This window comes from Odocoileus virginianus, chromosome 21 (genome assembly GCF_023699985.2).
Source record: "Odocoileus virginianus isolate 20LAN1187 ecotype Illinois chromosome 21, Ovbor_1.2, whole genome shotgun sequence".
Taxonomy (NCBI): domain Eukaryota; kingdom Metazoa; phylum Chordata; class Mammalia; order Artiodactyla; family Cervidae; genus Odocoileus; species Odocoileus virginianus.
The window spans coordinates 46,320,712-46,327,549 of record NC_069694.1 but is presented as its reverse complement, the minus strand read 5'-3'; the positions used below and the strand labels follow the sequence as shown (position 1 = coordinate 46,327,549).

Below are 6,838 nucleotides of genomic sequence, written 5' to 3'. Positions count from 1 at the left end.
CAACTGGATATCAGAGAATCTGGCTCTAAAAAGAAGCCCCGTGGAGCTGAACAGCTAAGGAATTTTCTCTCAGCATGTAAGGTGCTAATGCTTCATAATCCCTTGTAGACTCCAATCTCAAAATCAAGCTATGGAGGTGCTTGCCTGGGCACTTTTCCAGTTCCTGAAGTTTGGATTCATTGATATCTGTGGCTATGACTTTGGCACCTTCTCTTGCAAAAGCCTGGTAGACACAATGCGCAAATAAATCCTTTGTTAACTGCTCTCGTGAACCGAGAGTCACTTAGCCTCTCCCCTTTATCTTACTGTCGCTATTGTTTTCCCCATGAAATAGGTGAAATTTCACACTACCTAGTCTCACCTCGTTTCGCACAATTCTTACCAATTTTATCACTAATTGAACAATGGGACACACACTTGTTGTCAGCTGACTTTGTCCCTGTGTGTGTGTGTGTCTGTGTCTGGGCTCAGTTGCTCAGTCATGTCCCACGGACTGTAGCCCACCAGGCTCCTCTGTCCATGGAATTCTCCAGGAAGCATCCTGGAGTGACTTGTCATTCCCTTCTCCACAGGATCTTCCCGACCCAGGAATCGAACTCGAGTCTCTTGCATCTCCTGTATTGGCAGGTGGATTCTTCACCAGTGTGCCACCTGGGAAGCCCGACTTTGTAATACCAAATAAATATATTTTTTAAAAAATCTAGGATTCAGTTATTGAACACCTCTCAAAATACTACCTTTCTTTGATTTTACAGCCTGCATTCTATTTCTCAGCAGCGACTAAAATCCAAATAATAAGAGAAAAATGGGTTATTTCAACACTTTTCCCCTTAATAAAAGTGGATTATTAGCTCAAGTGGGGGTTTCGTGTGCGAGAGGTTGATATAAATTAGAAGGCAAAGATAACTTTAGATAGTCTCATAAGTCTGGAGTCCTACCTCTGAAATGACATAATTTCAGAAAACAATGCACTTCTGTAGGGCCCCTTCAGTGACTTTATTATGGTGCAGAGAAACTGAGGTAGACAGATAAGTTTCTGTCTGTAGGTTACCAGTCTGTAAGTAAGTTTCTGTCTGTAAGGTTATCAGTGATGTCACAGGATAAATGTGAGGTATTCATTCCTTCATCTGCCTGGAGTCGGAGTAGCCACTTTTCTTTTTGCAACTTAAGACAACAGAAGCACAAAAGGAAAGAAAAAAAAAGAGCAGAACTAAATAACCACGGTACCTGGCCCCATACTTGGGTACCTCAAAAGTTAGTAAGCAAGCAACAGAAGGTGATAACTTACCAACGCGGCTGCCCGGCCGACCCCCTGACCAGCAGCTGTGAGGACAACGACCTTCCCGTCAAGTCGGCCCATCCTGGCACCTGCGGTTTAATCTACAGACGTGTGTATTCAATGGCTTACACGGTAGCCCATGGCCTCATGCAGTAACATTTAGAAGGAATGGTTCAACAGGACTCATTTAAGAACCTGAAGATACACACCTCTGTCAAACATTCCCACCACCTGAGAATATCCCCATCGATCTCCAAGAACGCTTACCCTAAATACCGAGCTTTGCATATAAGAACAGTTAGCAAAGCCCTGGTAGCTCAGTCAGTAGAGAATCTGCGTGCAGTGCAGGAGACACAGGTTTGATCCCTGGGTCGGGAAGATGCCCTGGAGAAGGGAATGGCAAGCCACTCCTGTATCCTTGCCTGGAAAATGCCATGGACAGCGGAAGCTGGAGGGGTGCAGTCCATGGGGTCGCAGAGTCGGACATGACTGAGCCACTAACACACACTGAAGCGGTAGCTGATGACAGACAGACGTCAGACTTCAAGCCATCCTCAGGTCGCTTCAGCCTCTGCTGCTGATACAGCCCACCACCGTCCTCCCCTCTGCCCCTCCCTGCAAACACTGCGTGGGTCCTCCCTACTTGGGACTGCTTCTTGCTTCTTCCCTTGTACACTTTTCTTGGGGTCTGTGCCATCAATCATCTGTGGTCTGTCCAGGTCTCTTGGGAAGATTTCACAGTTGGCCTATGAGAGTCATTGAAAAATAAGAGTTGGAAAGTCAGATCCTGTCCAACCCCCCCTTTTACATCTGAGGGAACTGATTTGACCTGCTCAAGGTCACAGAGCTGGTCAACGGCAAAGCCGGGACTAATGTCAGGCCTCCTGACTCTTCCCTATGTGAATATCCTACCCCACAGTGCTGCTGATTAAAGTTTGAGCATTCAACAGTAACACTTGAACAGACACAAACAGTGATTTTTAAAAGGGAGGACTGAGGATGTCTGACATAGGGGAAATATGATGTACAGAAGATACCTGCTCAATTCTTGGACTGTAACAGATCACAGGGTGACAGGAAAGGCTAGTGACGGGGTTACAGGTAGCGAAGAGTCAAGTGATGATCAGACGAGGCTGTCTGCAAGGAACCAAGTCCTTTCTCTCACCCTGCAGTTCTTAGTGTGTGCCTCTGACTGCACAACAAGGCACAAAATGGCTGCATTCTCCCAAGACATCACATCTGCATTCCAGGCAAAAAAGAAGGAAAGGAGCAAAAGCCAGAAGTCTTTCAGAGACCTTGCTTCTCTATTTTGGAAGGGAGCCCTCCTCTGAAATTCCAGCCCATGTTTTGTTGGCCAGCTTCAGCAGCAGAGGTTAAGAATTTTGAGTTTTATTTTCCAGTCTTTATAAAGTGAAAAGGGTAGGGGTCAGGGGAGGCGAGTTGGGTGTTGAGTGAGCTAACAAATAGCACATGCACAAAATAATCTTCCCAGTCTGCTCATTACCTGTCTGATAAAGAGTGCATCCAATCATCTTTTTGAACTTATCTCTGTTCTCGTCAGCCAACCTTGGCTTTTTGCGGTAACTCGCCTACACTTTCAAGCCTCCAACCTTTGTCCCAGCTCTCCACGCTGAGGGCTAGTTACTCCTGTGGGGTAATCGGTACCGGAGGATTTGAGAGAAGGACATGACCAGATGTGCATTCTGGAAAGCTCACTGGAGAGCAGGCCTGGGGAGGGACTGAGCAGGCAGTTTCCCTCGGAGGAGAGCAGGCCTGGGGAGGGACTGAGCAGGCGGTTTCCTTCGGAGGAAATTGCAGTCATGCAGAGGCGGGGGACAAAGAGAGGGGTGGCGGGCAGCGGTGAAAGAGAGTGTTTAAGAGCTGACCCAGGGCCTGGCCGCCAGTGCACTGATTTCAAAGAGATTACGTGGTTCGCCCAGTGTTTCACGGCTAGGAATTCAAAGCTGGGCCTCCTGATCGTGGATTCGAGAGAAGACCTTGTGGTTCTAGATCCCCACATGGCGCCAGGACCTTGGCTCCGCGGAATTGGTACCCCGTAACTGACCATGATGCCAGCGCTGCGGTCTGAGACCCATCTCTGAGTCTGTGCCGAGGCCACCGCCCCCGGGCCGTTTCCGTTGCCTGGGCGCCTGGGTGCGGCACGACTGCCCAGGCGAACCCATCTCGGGGACACGCCGAGCCCCGCCCGCCTGCCTTGGGGCTCGTCCCGCGGACTGCAAGGGAAGCAGGATATGCGCCCACCCCACCAGGCCCCTCGTCCGCCCCCTGGCTTCGACGCGGTCTGACGGCTCTCCCAGCCCCAGTTCCCTCCTCATTTTCTCCCACACCACCATTTCCTCTAATAAAACTCGTGCGTGTGTAACTTTCTCTAGGAGTCAAGTTTCTTGGAGGACCAGACTGACAGCGCGTGGCTCTAAGAACTGCCCCCAGGGCCTAGCTTACGACTTCACTGATGCTCCGTGATTGACGGAGAAGCAGGACGTTCACAATGCCCGACCTACTTTGATGCAATTTTATTTTATTTTTTTCCTTCTTACATGAGTGATACATTTTAAGTTAAACCATGGTAAAAGTTAAGTTAAACATTCAATATAATATTTTAGAAAGGAAGAAACCCCAATAATCCTTACCCGCCCCCAATCCTGAGCATGATGGATAAAAAGCTGCTACTTTACCCTGCTGTTATCAGTGACTTCTGGCCCATGGCCCTGTGAGGGCACATGCCAGGAAGCTTTGACACCTTAGAGAAGCGCTTACTGAAACAACTGCTGAAGCGCAGGGCAGCCGTTTTGCTCCCTGATGACGTCCTCCAAGCTGTCCTCCCTGTCTTTCTGGGGGCAGATTTTAGAGCCAAAGCCTTACAACTAGATAAACTGCACTATTACACGAAAACGCATTTATTGGGAAAAATGAGTGCCAACATAATCTGAAATGGCGAAATGCGGGAACTTTCAATAAATTCAACGTGAAAATCAGACAAGATGGATTGCTTACTCCAAATATTAGAATCAAAGTGTTATTATTATTATTTTTTAATTTGGCCCACCTTGCTTATGGGATCTTAGTTCCCCGACCAGGGATTGAACCCCCACCCTCCGCAGTAAGAGTGCAGAGTCCAGAGACACAGAGCATTTACAGGAATTCTTGACGAACCGGAAAAAGGATGTCTACAATAGACTCCTTTAGCTATTGCAAAACTTAGCAGAGTTTCAAACTGTTTAAACATCCCTCCTTACCCTGAATTTACGGCTAAAATTAATCCTGAAGAAGGTAATGTGCAGAACAAAGTACCGTCTGAAAATTAAAACTCCCCCCCCCACCCCCCTCCGCCGCCAAAGTTCCTTTTTTAATATATTCGGAAACTTACTTTAGAGCCGCAAGTTCATGGCGTCCTCCAGATCACTGCGCCGGCAAGAAACTTAAGACCTTTGTGCAGAAGCAAGTCAGGTGCCTAGTAATGCCTGTTGGGATCTGTAGTTCAAATTCCTCCAGTTTTTAGAAAATTACGCGTACATTCACATATTTTATGTGTATGTGCTGCCATCTAGTGGAGCTTAGGTAGAACTCTTAACTCCGATTGCTAGAAGGAAAAAAGTAGAAAAGCATCTTCCTGGTGTCTTCCGTTCAGTCGCTCAGGGGTGTCCGACTCTTTGCGACCCCATGGACTGCAGCGCGCCAGGCTTCCCTGTCCACCACCAGCTCCCGGAGCTTGCTCAAACTCATGTCCATCCAGTCGGTGATGCCATCCAACCATCTGGTGTCTTAGAATGTGGAAATCACTTCCTTCACGAATTTTACCGAAGTCCTGCTCTTTTATTTGCACTTACTCTGTGCTGGTCTCGGGGCACTCGAGAGAGAATGAGCCAGGAGTTGCACGTGGAAGTTAGCAACGAAATAGAAGGAAACCAGGTCATTGAAGATCCTGGAGCCTTCCTTCCTGCACCCTGACCTAGATTGCTTTGAGGCGGGGAAATTAGTTCTCTCGTGCTTTTAAGGTATGGGTATGGTTATTTTGTCCCACGCAATCTATTCTAACACTCATTACAAACTCAGCGGCAGAATGCAGTCATCTCCAGTGTAGGTGGAGGCTGAGTCGGGGAACTTCGAAGGGCATGCTGGGTAAGAGCCAAAAATCAAGTTTGGCTGGAGAGAACCAAATATCGGATGGAAAAAGATGTACTAGATCATGTGAGCCCTCTCTACAAGGCTTACTAACTCATACTTAACAGGCGTGTAACTGAGCTTAGAGGCTGTTTAGGCTAGTTTGTGCATATGCTAGTTAAGTAGGGGCCTCTCAATGCCCATGTAACTCACTTTGGTCTGCCTTTTACTTTATAAAAGCTGGAAAACAACTCTCAAATTCCCAGCCTTCTTTGCTTCTCGAGCTGGTCAATGAAATAAATGTAAGCTGAAATCTCCGAGGTTTTCCTTCTTGGATAGAAAGCTGAGGCCTCTCTGAAAGGCTTTTGACTTTTGCTCTTTTCTCCTGGAATGCAGTTGTGATGCCTAGGGCCATGGCAACCATGTTGTGACTTGGTGTGAGGTCAGAAGCATAAGTTACAGACAGCAGGGTGAGTGAGAGAAGGGACTTGGTTCCTTGAAGAGAGCCTCAAGTTGACAGCGTTACCATGTGACAGGCTGTCCTATAGTAACCATTACTGATGAAAATCAGCTCCCTGAACTTCTCCTGTGAGAAAATGAACTTCTTTAGATCATGGTTTTTGCTCTCGGAGTGAATGTGCATTTATAGTAATCACAGTGGCTCGGAACAAAGACTGTGAAGTCAGAAGGATGAAGGTAAGTCCCACATCTTTCCCTCACTAGCTGTCAGTCACTTAACTCTACAAATCTCAGTTTTCTCATCTGTAAAACAATCACAGCACTTACCTCAGGGATGTCATGAGGAGGAAGGACTCGGCATGTGAAACCATCAGTACAACATGCTAGTTTTGTACTTAGTTGTTCGGTTGTCGTGTCCGACTCTGTGACCCCATGGACTGCAGGACGCCCCGCTTCCCTGTCCATCACCAACTCCCAGAGTTTGCTCAAACTCACGTCCATTGATTTGGTGATGCGGTCCAACCACCTCATTCTCTGTCATGCCCTTTTCTTCCTGCCTTCAATCTTTCTCAGCATCAGGGTCTTTTCCAATGAGTCGGCTCTTCCCATCAGGTGGCCAAAGTATTGGCGTACTTAATAAAAGAGTGTTTTTATACTTAATAAACATTATTAACAATTCAATTATAGTGGATAGCGACTATTTTTGTCCTTAAAAAAAAAAAAAGGCACCCAAACCCAAAACACCTTGGCCTAGTTTTTGGTAACAGAACCTGTTTGCCCTACTATAGTTTATAATGTTGAGTCTAATGATCTGAAACCATTATCCAGCTGTGCTCCTTGCTTTAATAACAATCCTTTTTCTTTGACTTTTGAAGATTTTGGAATGCACATTTAGTGAACATGAGAGTTCCCTGGTCAAGGCCAACTCTGATACTTTTTCTTGAGGCAGCTTTCTTGAGCCTTCCTTCATCCCCTGAT

At 46.9% G+C, this 6,838-nt stretch overlaps 1 long non-coding RNA gene across 1 annotated transcript; it reads right to left on the bottom strand.

Annotated features, from left to right (window-relative positions):
- Positions 1-114: 114 nt before the first annotated feature.
- Positions 115-5,345, bottom strand: LOC139030238 (uncharacterized). The gene is made up of 3 exons (XR_011482537.1): positions 4,668-5,345; positions 1,289-1,380; positions 115-223 (listed from the first exon to the last, which is right to left on the bottom strand). It is a non-coding gene; the product is annotated as an uncharacterized lncRNA (long non-coding RNA).
- Positions 5,346-6,838: the final 1,493 nt, after the last annotated feature.